Consider the following 13,282-nt stretch of genomic DNA (forward strand, 5'->3'; position numbering starts at 1 on the left):
CTCAGCGATGTTTTTGTTCTAGTGCTTTTGTATTATCCATAAGGAACTACGCGCAGCATCGTCTGTTTACCTGGAGAAAGGACCGAATACGATGTGTGTACTTTCTAGACGCAATCACTGGAAAATGAAAAGCCGGAAGACTCGCGAGGTTACCATTTTAGTTTTGGGCATTCACACGGTGGTAAAAAAAAAAATGACAGTTTTTCGTGCAGACTGCGAGCATGAAGGCCCCGGTACATTTATATGGCACACAACATATATATCGCCAATAAACAAAAAAAATTGTTTTTTCCGCCTATTAGTTTAGAGTTTGACCATTCCAACCGCGCTAGGCGGTGGCAAAGGAATAAAAAAAAACTGTACAGGAATGAAAATAATGTGCGCTGTCGAGTCATTCGAAAAAACGAATGCAGCCTACAAACACTGTTTTAATGAGGCAGTTTCCATGCCCTTTCCAATTCTTTCATTCTACTAAAATGATTTGGAATACGTTGCTTGCTCATTGAACGTTATCGTCTTTTTGTGCAATCCGCGTTAAGGTGAAGGTGATTGCGAAAAACGTCTGTGTATTGCCTGATGCCACAGCGCTTCAGGACCTCGACGCGCACAAAATTGATTCTGAATCATTCATTGCTGTGTCTGTCACCGTCGATTTGCGAAGTCGAGACAAAACATGAGCGAAGAAATATTGTTACAGCTGGAGAATGATGAGGACGAAGTGGCGCGCTCGTTTGTGGAAGATTAAGAAAAAGAAGTGCGTCGAATGGGCGGCCCTCGTAGCCTGGCTCCTTGGCTGTTCCTCAATGTATATATATCTTTAATCCTCTTTTGTAAATATATTTCTCCCTGTTACAAAATTATATGCCAAAATTTAAAAACCTTGAATAATTCACAAATTCCGTAGAATGTTCAGAACAGCGCGGTGCGCTATAATTGGACAAAGGCTTTATCGATGTGGCCATAATTACTTGCGCAACAAAATTATGCAAGGTGTTTTAATGGTTTTGAAAACTGAGGTAGCGTAGAATAGGTGGAAAAAGTTTAAACAATGTGAAAACTGTTTTTGTTTTCCTAAAAATTTTCAATGTTCGCTGTTTTCTGTAAATTAGCGCGATCGTATCTCTGTATCCAAATGTCATAAAAATATGAGCTTTAGCTGTTTGCGGATAATTATGCTGAGAACATATTGTGGAATTATTGCTGCTCTACCATGAACCTTTTCTGAAATAAAGGCCTGCAAATTAGGAAAATTTTTGTTTCCTGGGCCGATGTTTAGAATTTTTATAAAAACATCTACTCATACCCGAAAAGCGAACATTAACTGAATACAAATAAAAACATGTATATATTTATTCGGATAATTTTCAGCTAGCTAACTTGAGCATAATTTGTATAATCTATAACCAAAGTTGGCCAGAATAGAAGAGAAGCTCGGAACTCCACCTCTTTGACATTATTAATCAGTCATCACGCAACAGTATATAATATTTTGAAGTAAATATAAAAGGTCGAACGACCATCCTTTGTTCGATCATAGGTGGCGAAAGGGAGGGGACGCGCGCATTTGTCGATGCACCAGCTGTATGGATTTACTCAAGAATGTGGATGGTAGATGGGGAGGCTTTCTATTTTTTTAGAAAATGTTTGTCCGTGGTTGGCTTGAAGAAACAATGCGTTTGCGAACACACAAAACAAAACTATTTATTAGAACTCGACTCGAGCGGTGCGCGCTGGCGGCCGCTCATCGGCACGGTCCGAAGTCACGGCTGGCCGGTGCAAGCAGAAGAGGGCTGGGTAAAGGACGAATGGAATGTTGAGAGGGTCGTTGGTCCTTCGTTCCCACGCGCAGCCCTTGCGAACACAACACCGCGGCGGGAATCACGCGCTGGTTGAGCGGGTCGTTGTTCCCCCTCGCCTACGCGTCTACGTGCAAGACACAACAGACAGCATCCCCAGCTGCGCTGCTGTGCGGCCTCCTCCTGAAGCGTTCATTTCAGAGCTTGTTGGAGACGCTACAAGACTTGTGACAGCTTCTTAAACCTTTCTTTAATTTCTTCCCTCATTAATTTTCTTTTTCATTGTGCTGTGCATACTTTTGTCTTGCGCCTATACATTTCCATGTGCTCCGGTTGGTGCTTGCTACATATCAGTGAATAGCTGAGCTGTGAAATGTCGCCGGAGTACGGATTACAGCAACGGCGGGATACCATCGGCATTATCAGACTCAGTGAACGCCGTCATCTTAGACCGTGAGTATATATCTTTGCAGCATGCCATTGCTTCATAATTGGTTCTATATAATCTCCTACCAGTCCCAAATGTTCTCTTTCCTTATTCTCCTCGAAACAACTGCGCGAAGCATGACTTCAAGAACTAAGCGAATTTTCTTCCGGGTTACATGCAAGCAATAAGTGCGTGGACTTATTTGCTGGCTGCGATATGAATAGCATTTGCGCCGAAAATAGAGGAGCCGTGCGTAACAGGTGTGTATGCAACTAACACGTGACAGAACACTGCAGGCAGCTATTTGCGCAGTTTTTTGACTGTGCAGCGCGCCGCAATCAATTAGTAACCAGATACTATGCGCCCGGCTTTGTACATATATTTTGGACAGCCTCTCTTCTGCGCGCAGGAAGCCATGTTCACACAGTTTTTGGATTTTGTTAAGAGTTAAGGGCAGTTTTTTGTTTTCAGATGTACAGACGAAGTTTTGAAAACTGTTCGTGCCGTCTGTGCAAGCGAATTTTACAGTGGGGCAGACATGTGCGTGATGCCGCTTGATAACTAGGCTATAATTAAGTCATAATGAACCTCCACTTTTATAATGGTTAATATCATATTGAGGAATTGAAAGCCGTGAACAGCGCAAGTGAGCCCCTTTTCAAAATTTTCTTAATCGACGCCCCCCTTCTGACCATGTGCCTTCAGGTGAGGGCGTTATCAGAAAGCGGCGACAATAAGAGAGCGATTTCGCAGACGCGCTTCGAGGGCGGGGGAAAATAACAATACAAGCAAAAAGGCACATCAGCCGTGTGTGCACTGCGTCCCTGTCACTGCAAAGTAAACAACGTGCACGCGGGACACAATGTACAAAACATTGACGGCCGGTATGAGGCAACCATATCGTCCGAAATATTGCTCGTGAAGCGCTCGATGACGGCGCGCACTTTCAGGCGAAATGGGACAGGACGTCAGGTCCGCCTGTTCGGCAATTACAGCTCTTTGTACCTCACGTGCCGTACCGTACGCATGAAGTGCACGCCATAGCCATCGTGCAAGAATGTTGAAACCGAAGCAGCGATCCACGTATTCTAATTCTATAGGAAATCATTTGGGAGTAGAAAAGAGCAACTTAATATGATGTGCATGGTTCTTTAATGAACGATATGTATAAATGGACGGTTGAATAGTTACAGTAATGGAGTGTTCTGCTAGAATTGTTTACGGCCGTGACCGCAATAAACATTACTCATATTGCTCTTAGCTTTAAGCTCTGGCATTGATAAGCCTATCTAAAGAACCGACTGGCAGTGACAGGTTGTTTACAGCTGTTGATCAAAAGGTAGGCCATCATGCTATTATTGCAGGCATATTTGCTTCTTTTTGTACCTCTGTTTACTAAAACTTAATTTTGTTCCCCATTCCTAGGGACGCTGCACCTCTTACAACACTCATTGTTCAGTCGCTTTTATTCAAGTATACAAAAAGGAGGAAATGCGCATGCACTCATAGGACAGCCTGTCTTTCCGTTAACAGCTGCAAATAACACGCCACTGCTCCTCGGTACTTTGGATGAAGTTTTCAATGGGGTTACCTGAGATGCCTAGCAATTGCTGTAATATTTATACCAATCACTGCAGTGAAACAGAAAGGTAACACTGCATCACTTTAACTGCTGCATGCACCTATAAACGTGCCTTAATTTATTGCCTATTCTTATAGACTCAGGACCTCTTACTATAGGCTTTGTTCAGTAAGCAACCGTCTTTCATTGCTTCAATTTCTATCTCTCCACCACTTTCTTGTTGCTCTGGGTGTGATCATTTGATTTCATTGTTCAAATCATATTGTTTTATCATGTGTGAATGATTTAGCCTGCACATACATGCTTTCATTTTTTTAGATGCGCATCGGGAGCGTTTTCTACGTAGAAGTGGATCGATTGAGTTGTATCACTGGTGCGAAAACCGACAACCCCCAGAAGATATGTGTCCTGTGGTTGGAAGGGCAATAAAGAAGAAGAAAATCAGCGGAAAAGCCTGCCTAAAAAATGGTAGCACTGCATCACTGTAACTGTTGCATGCACCTTTAAATATGCCTTATTTTTATTGCCTATTCTTATAGACGGTGGACCTCTTGCTATTGGCTTTTTGCAGAAAGCAACCGCCTTTCATTGCTTCAATTCCTATCTCTCCACCACTTTTTTGTTACTTCGAGTGTGATCCTTTGATTTTATTGTTCAAATCATATTATTAAATCGCCGGTGAATGATTTCGCCTACACATACATGCTGTCACTTTTTTTAGGTGCGCATCGAGAGTGTTTTCTACGTATAAATGGATCGATTAAGTTGTATCACTGGTGCGAAAACCAACAGTTCGGTACCCCCAGAAGATTTGTGTCCTGTGGGTGGCAGGGGTATAAAGAAGAGGATAATCAGTGGAAAAGCCTGCCTAAAAACTTAGAAAGATGGCGCAAAAGCGAAATGCTGATCAGGGTTAGAGTCTGATTACTTCTGTTATCCCATTTCACTTGCTAGGTGATGTGACATATATGAAGCACCTTAGTATAATTTGTGGTATACTCACTGAAAATTGTGTAGACATTAACTTTTTTCTCGTTCAGTTATTTTGAGTGACACACGAATTGGAATAAAACGAAGTCATCCACACGTCTAATGCCCATAGACATTAGATGCGTGGATGAGCTCATTAATTGTGTTCCTATGTGAGCATGCAATAGTTTGTCGAATATATTAATATGTTAAAAGTTGATTTTTTTACTGTTAACCGGAGTAATACATATGCTCCATATCATAGCATTATTCGCCTGTAGTTTGTATCTGCTCTTTCCTAAATTGTATTCTACAAAGTATACGTGTGTCATCTCGTACGTCTATTTAACTAGCGAACAATTTGCAATCGAAGCCCTTTTGTGATGTTTCAGCTACAAATAATGTATGACAGTTGTGACAATATAGGTAGCTTTAGGTATAACATATAGCGCGAAAATCTTTAATATATGCGATGATATTTTTATTCACCGCATTGGCTAAACCAGCCTGTTGAAGAGACGAAATGAAAACAAATATGGATGTCTTCGGACAGGAACAGTAATCGTGGTGCCATGACCATTTTTTTAATTAAATTTTCATATGTCGTGGGCTAATGTCTCGACACAAAGGAATGACCCTTAGGTTTGCCAGATGCGGCGTAGTATTCTCGAAAAAAAAAAAAAAAACGCCTATCACTAAAGCTGGAAAACGCCGTTTTTGTCGTTTCAAAAAGTTGCACGTTTGGAGGCCGGCTGGTTGCGTAAAATTTTGTCATCCACTGTTTTTTACTCACCGCATTTGGGTAACGTTTACTTGTATAAGAAGTATTAAAAGTGTGTTTCATTGATGCAGTTGATTTAGTAAAAAATCGCAAACTTTGCTTCAAGAACAACGCGCTACAAAAATGTTAATGTTCAACCTTACATACTGGCGTGACGCATTGCGTTGTTTGCACTAAAATATTCTGTGTTTATTACGCAGGTCATATTGTTAATTTAAGGCAGAATTTGGAGCTCTAAGCTGCTATGTGTGTTCTCTGTAACGCCACCAAAAGTATTATGCTGGAAAGCGATTTGCTTAAGATTGTAATTATAAAAATTACACATTGCAAAATCATCTTCAAAAATATAGTATTGTTAGTGGTGGTCAAAGCTGAAAAATGGAATAATATATTAATAACCTAGATTGAATACTATTGCACCTAGCAATAAAAAAGAATGCAGGACAGAGAAAAAGTTCAGCCTTCACTTGCGTTCTGCCATGAAATTGACAGAAATAGTGAATTAATACTATTTTAAGCTATATTAAGTATTTGTCCCAGAAGCAGAAAAACGGTGTTAAGCGCTGACAATGTTTTAAATTTTACTTAAGGTAAAATGTAACTAAATTAAGCAAATACTAAATTGAAGTTTTGATGCCTATTCCATAAGGGGGAGCCATATAAGCACATCTATAGAACAAAAACAAGCATTTTTATGTTTCTAATATTACATTTTGCAGAATTCAATATATTTACTGACTCAAATTAACAAAGTACTTTGCATTTTTTCCACAGATTTTGATAAAAATTGATGTTGCGGCCGTTTCTTCAATTCTAATCAGTTTTCCTTATTTTACCATTTTCTTACTTTTGTCCAATTTCAAAATAATATGCAGATACACACACAAATCTAGAGCTTCAAATTTTTTCAGAAATAAAGAATGGAACCTAGATAATGTAGAAAAATAGTTTCTGTGCCAAGATATTATTGGATCTTGCAAGAATGCAGGCTGAGTTTGGCCATTATCAGCACAAGCACTCGGTTTAATATTTAATGTTACATTTTTAAACAGTATAACGCAACACTTTTTAGTCCGTGATATTTTTGAGGTACTGAAGATTTTTGAGAGGGATTTGAATGAAAATCGAAGATGATCTTTTTTTAATTGCAGCAAATTTGCCCTTTACTGCTGTTTTCGAATTCTGAGCAATTTTGATGCGTTGTGGAGAACACACCTAGTGGTCTGGAGCTCCAGATACTGCCTGGAATTAAGAACATGCGTCAGGAAGTGAGAACATATTTAGTGCAACCAACCTAATGCATCATATGCCAGTACATAAGGTTAAAAATGAATATTATTTTGGCAGCATATCGCTCCTGAAGCGAAGTTTGTGATTTTTTAATAACACAACTGCAAAAACAAAATAGGTTTCTAATAGTGTTTGTAAATATAAAACCTGCATATATTTAGTGAGTAAAAAAGAGCAGATGACAAAATCATGGCATCCAAACTTGCAACATTTTGAAATGGCAAAAACAGCGTTTTCTACCTCTATAGATATACCATACAATTGTTTTTTTTTTTTCGAGGAAACTACGCGTATCTTGAAAAACTAAGGTTAATTTTTTTGTGCCTAGATACTTGCCCACCACATATAAGAATTTCATTGGAAACGAAAGATGGCCATGGGACCTCGATTATGTTTCTTATCTAAGGCACCCATAATACGCTGTGAGAAAGCCAATATCAAGGGCTTTTTTTAATATTCCATATTTCGAACGGTTGTGCCATCTAAGAAAATTAGAAAGCTAGGCACACCTTAGGTGTAGCCAGCCCTCACTTTCTGTTACAGCTGCATTTGCTAAGCTGAATTAATGCGTTGATTACTTTATTTTAGCCACGAATATAGCGCTATTACGTGTCAATTTTAAAGAAAGGCCGCAGTGACGCGATTCCTGTAGAATTTGTAAGTGAAATCTGTAAACCTTACAAATCTACCCATATATATGATCTCTTGCAGGTTTTATTCAAGCTACATTACACCTGCTGCGCCCCATAGCTTGAGCCAAGGGTTATAAATAAACCATTAGAAACAGACGATGGAAACCGGTGGTGCATTGCTGGCAGCCACTTAGGACAGCGCAGAAAATTTTTATTTTGTACGTGGGGAAGTGAGGTTATTCGCTTCAAGTACTAAATATTCACTTTAGACAATAAATAGGACTTACAGAGTCGGTGAGCACGTTCGGAAACCCCTGTTTCAATATTTGCGGTTAGAAACCTCATGTGTACCTTTTTTTCCAGCTGTAGATAAATTCCGGGTTATGTAGATACCGAAACCGTTACCAGCCCATTCGCGCACCTCAACTGTGCTGCTCACAACATGATTTTGAGCGGACAAAACAACCTGCCGCTAAGATTGCTTGCCCCATGCATGAGTAAGGGTGATATGCTGGCGATGGTTGCTTCGCGTCGGCCCTTTGGCGCACATGAAGGCTCGAGTTACAATGAGCGCTCCGAACTTTGCAATGCGGATAATGACTACAAAGCGGTAAGAATATAAATGAGTTTAACAGTATTTTTCAGCTGTAAAATACAAATACAGTCTTGTTGGACGATGTGCTGGCGCGGACGAAGAAACCATAGGCAAATTGTAGGTCTAACGCTACACAGGGCTGTCGAGCCAAGCCAAGTCCTCAATTGTATTGTCCGGGAATCAGATTTCTGTATTTTCGTGGTTTCCTATTGTATCTGGCGTTCATAATGCAGACGTGAGGGTTCTTTATCACAAATAATCAAACGTGGATTGTGCCGGTACTGTTCAAAGTAGCAACACCATTTATCGTGTAAGTCATTAATCAGTAATTTAGGTAAATAATGTCAATAAGGATTCCAAACAAAACCTTTTCTGTGGCGCTCAAGGTAGCTTCCAGAAATATATATCTGGTTTCCTTTGCCTGGCTCCGAAATTTTTTTTTATCCCTTGGATCAAATTTGCTTGGACAAGCAGTATATGTGTAAAAATGATGCACCTGTGAGCTACCCGTTTATGTGAGCTCCCGTTTAAGTGAACTACCCACAAAACCAGTCAAAAGCGTATATCAGCTAACCAGCGGCCAGTGCAGCAGTCGTGGGCTTAGATCGCTCGTGTATATTATATCTAGCCATTTAAAAAAAAATGAAAATGGTCGCCGAACATTCTCTTGGTAACGATTATTAGTATAAACTGTTTGCACATCGCAGAAAGCGTAGGAGCGGCAAAAAACTAGCGCGCCAGTCATATGCGGAGACAGCCGATAATCAAGCACTAATTCCTAGTGTGGGATGAAACACTGGCTGTCTCAGCCGTATTGCTGTGGAGGCGATCAAAATGCAACAGGGCACATGCTATGCAATGTATATGCGTCTTTCATCCTAATAAACCCAAGGCAGCTGAAACTAGTCTGGAACTCATCAGTATAGTGTTTCTCATTGACCATAAATTTCGGTACATGAATCCTGGAATTTTCTACATCTTCCTAAAATAATGCGCGCGATTTTATATGCCTCGTAATAGTGTTGTAAATTTTGTTTCCTCATTGTTATTGTGCAGGTGCCATTTGCGAAAAAGTTGGGGTGGACGATTTGGAGGCACACGCATTTATTCCTAGGTAGCTGCCTGGTTCCTGTGACAGGGGGGGTGGAAGAAAAAGGCGTTATGCTGAAACCTCCCCTGGCGAACCAGGCATGCCACCTGTGAATGCAATTGCATGGTCAGCCCCCTCACTACGCCTATGAGTGTGTCCTCCAGCTCCCTGGCCCCTTCCACTTCCCGAGAGCCCGCCCTGCCCTGACCAACCCTGCCACTGCCCCGCTAACTGCTGCTGTGTGTGCCCTCAGCGCTGGCTAGTAACAACTGCCGTCTATAGTAACAATTGCAATAAATATTATCTTTTTGTGAACCATGCCCTTGTTTTGTGAATATCTACTGGTTGCTCATGAGCAACAATTTGAATTTATATGGCCACTCCTATTTGAAAGGCCATTATTGTCCCAGCAAGTTCGATGTGCTGTCACGAATAGGGCTAGAATGAAAAAGGCTGCATTTTATGGCCTGCACAGGCAGTGCCACAAAATGTGTAATCTTGACATCATCAATGGCACATGAATGGAGTAGCCGGTGTACCATAAACCATTGGATTAATATTGGTATCGACAATATGCGGCATGAATGGAGTAGCCAGTGCACCTGCAATGGCTAACCATTGGTATGATATTGGCATTGACAATGGGCCATCAATGGAATAGCTGGTATTAAACAAATATTGGTAATACAATGATGGTATAAAGCTGGACAGTATTGGCAAGAATCATGGTGCATGAATGGAAAGTCTAATATTGTGCCTACATTGGTGGCTCCAGCTTGGTTGAACACTGGACCAATCTTGGAACGAAAGATGGGCCAAGAATGGAGAATGTAGTAAAATGCCCAAATGCCAATATCAGTCCAATATTGATGCCATTCTTTTCCAGTGATGAACCATTGTTGGACCAATGCTGGTGTGCTGCTTGGGAGCTGCACTTCGCCATTTTCGATGGACAGAGCCACGTCCTCGAACATTAGGTAGTCCGCACCCAAGACGGGGTCAGCAGACAAGTCGGCAAACACCAGGACGCCCACCAAACGGCGCTTTGAATCGAGCCTTGAAGTGGAGAATAGTATTGAGCATGACGGGTGCATGACGTTGGAACAACGCCGTTCGCTGAGCGTCGCTGTCACAGGTTCGGTCAACTACCCGACGCCGTCGACATGCGCAAGCAGGAAAGGAAGAGGATAGTTCTGGAAATTTATGCATGGACGGGCAACATGCTGGGGTGCTGCGGATGTCCCGGCGGCAGCAAGAACCCCGCGTTGACTGGCGGTTTCGTGCGAGGCGACCGCCCAGTGGACAAAGATGGAGAGGCTGTCGGTGTCCAGAGTGGTCATAATGGATATGTGGATGGCATCGTGAAGGTCGTCGACGATGTATTGCTTAGCAGCGGACCCGGGCCACTCGATATTGCAGGCCTGAAGAAGGTAGACCTTATCGTAAATGTACAGGGCAATGTCTTCACCTGGAGCCTGGCGCCGCGATCTCATTGTTGTGAATTTGACGTCGTACGCGCTGGCCAAGAGTGTAAAGGCAGCAAGGAGAGCAGCAATCCAGGCCAACCAACTGGTGTAGCGGCGGCCTTCGTATAGGTATCGGGCGCGGGCGGCACCACGAAAACGGTCTTCCGCGACTGCTAGAGTTGTGGCAGGAGACCAGGCAAAAATTCGGGCAGCAGCGCCGACAAGTTGAACCCACGATTCGGTGTCATCAGAGAAACCACGAAACTCCGGAATCGATATCAGCAATAATGGGCACCCAGATGTCAGTGAGGTGCGGCCGAGCGCTGCAGTGAAAAAGGCGGATAACTCTCGGAGGGTGGAGAGGACTTCAGGAAGAAGGGCTAGGGCCGAATCCGCCGAGGCGGCATGGACGCCGTTCCCGGAAGGGATAGAAGTCCCAGGCGCCGAGTGAGCTGGCCGTGTGATTGCCCGCCCGTTATGTAGTAGGAGTGGGTCAGGGAGGTCCTGGTCTGGCCTGACGCTAGTCGACTGCGCCGTTGTAAAGGAGAACAAGCAGAAACACGGTCGTTCCTTGGAACGCCCTACTTTATTCTGTCTTCATTGTCGTTTGCTTCGCTCCTGCACCAATGTTCAATTCGTTGTCGCCTATTAAACCACAATATATTGATAAGGTAAGAAAGAGGTTTCATATAGGTACTGGGGCAGAATGTGCAGAACGCAGAGGAACCGGTAGTTGGCTGTGCAGCAGTGTTGTACCCGTACGTCACATATGGAAAGAAGAACGTTTCTCTGCGTTTTGTACATTCTGTCCCAGTAACTATAATAAACCTGTATCTTAAAATATACATTTACAGGGTGTTACAGGAAAGACCAAGTAATATTAATAAACGTATAGACTCAAAACATGCAAGCAATTTTTGAAGGAACACACACTCTGCCCCAGGGGCCATAACTTGCTGCTAGACGTCTCTATTTATGAGTTTAAATACCAAAATTTCATTATTTGACCTAATAGCTATCGTAGTTGGACTGCTAATTCTAATGGGCAGTTTGAAGCCGTGGACGAAATGATACCAAATCAATTTTTGAAACGGAGAAAAACTACTTTTCTTGAGCCATGCAGCTCGTTGAAATTCGACGCTTTTTCCTTTTTCAAGGAACCGAAACTGAGCGCACGAGGAGCGCCAGAAGTATGGCGCAAGTGGCACCACCCGCTGGTGACATGTCGTAATGGACTCAGCGCCAACTTCGAAACAATGTGGTATATTCCCTGGCTCGTATTCCTAGGCGCTCGAGCTTAGACCGTGCAAGAATAGTCATCGTAAGCCGCGAGGACATCAGTTCTGAAAGCCCCGATGGGCTGAGCCGCAGTTTTATTTTTGTATTCGCCACCTATGTCATTGTTTGATTGAGCTCGATTTGAGTCGTCACCATGCATTCAATTACTTATTAGGTTGGGCCTCAAGTTTCCTGTAATACCTGCATAGGGGGTGAAATGTGTAAAAAAAAAGGTTTGTCCGCGTAGGAAGGGGGGGTTTGCGCGGCAGTTGCTGTATGCTACCAAGCTGTTGTTCTTGCGGTTGTCTAAGCTCCTTTTTCTCAAAACCCACAGGCGTTAGCATTTGATGGGCCTTTTTTAGGTGCTCATTTCACAAGGCCATTGCAGTGAAAAAGTTTCAAATCATTGCAAGATGTGGAAATTCCGTCTGAGATTAAAGCGTCACTAGCATCATGTTAATAGTGGGAATGACCACGTCAGCGCAACTATGACACTCCACAGCTTAGAAGGCAGACATTGTGATCTCTTATTTCAGCGCGGCAATGGACGTGGAGCTGGCATTCATACCGTATGCTGTACAACCACCCAGTCGCTGTGTGCCGACTTTCCCCCATTCATATCGATATTTAATCGCTTTAAGACTACTGTATCTGTCCACGTTTAGAAAAGCAGCATCCACAAATATTATTGAGTGCATAGTTGCTTACTCTGTAGGTCGCGTTGAATAATCCGGGGAAAAAAACAAGACAGCAACGTAGAAGATACGCAGATTTACAAAAAATTACAAGGGTTCAACGCTGCTGAAACAAATATTGACCGAAAGCATTAGCGAGTGCCATGGTCCTAGCAGGCTGATTCTGACATAACCGTCCCATGTGAAAGGAGAGACCTAAGTTGGCAGCTCCTGTTAGCCCACATAAAAAGCCCCGCTCTAACCAACCCATATGAACGTGCCTGACGTCATATATCACGCGAGCACGAGCTGCGCCTCTAGCGCGCCATGCCGACCGCTTTTGTGTCACGTGGGGTGTGAGGTCGAGCGCTGTGCCGTGGCTGTGACCGCGCTACGCCGACTGCTTGAGTTGGTAACCCAGATCTCACCCTAATGTCACGTGGGTTGTAACGTCACAGCGTCACGTGGGTGCAGCCGCGCCGTGCCGAAGGCTCGCAACCTAGAGTAGTATTGCTTTCGCAATAAAAATCCCCAAAAGTAAAGTCCCCGCAATTTTTGCTTTTCGTGCCGATGACAACCAAGCGTTAGCTTCCCGTACTCGGCATATCTCGAAGGATGCAGGTGGACAGTATCTTGGAGTTGCCCTTTGGTGACGCGAGGTCAAATGGCGAGAAAAACAGGACGATGATTCAGAGTGATTCT

General features: G+C 42.9%; 1 protein-coding gene and 2 long non-coding RNA genes across 3 annotated transcripts in view; 2 read left to right on the plus strand and 1 right to left on the minus strand.

The window, feature by feature from the left end:
- Positions 1-13,282, minus strand: part of LOC146174928 (uncharacterized) — a 61,362-nt gene that overhangs the window by 42,400 nt on the left and 5,680 nt on the right. The gene's annotated exons all lie outside the window — the stretch shown is intronic.
- The window catches only part of LOC146174929 (uncharacterized), a 225,624-nt gene that overhangs the window by 19,010 nt on the left and 193,332 nt on the right, over positions 1-13,282 (plus strand). The gene's annotated exons all lie outside the window — the stretch shown is intronic.
- Positions 2,138-9,566, plus strand: LOC146174930 (uncharacterized). Its single transcript, XR_014701698.1, has 3 exons — positions 2,138-2,249; positions 4,124-4,273; positions 9,129-9,566. It is a non-coding gene; the product is annotated as an uncharacterized LOC146174930 (long non-coding RNA).

This window comes from Amblyomma maculatum, chromosome 11 (genome assembly GCF_055883805.1).
Source record: "Amblyomma maculatum isolate TAMU_Amacu chromosome 11, ASM5588380v1, whole genome shotgun sequence".
Classification (NCBI taxonomy): domain Eukaryota; kingdom Metazoa; phylum Arthropoda; class Arachnida; order Ixodida; family Ixodidae; genus Amblyomma; species Amblyomma maculatum.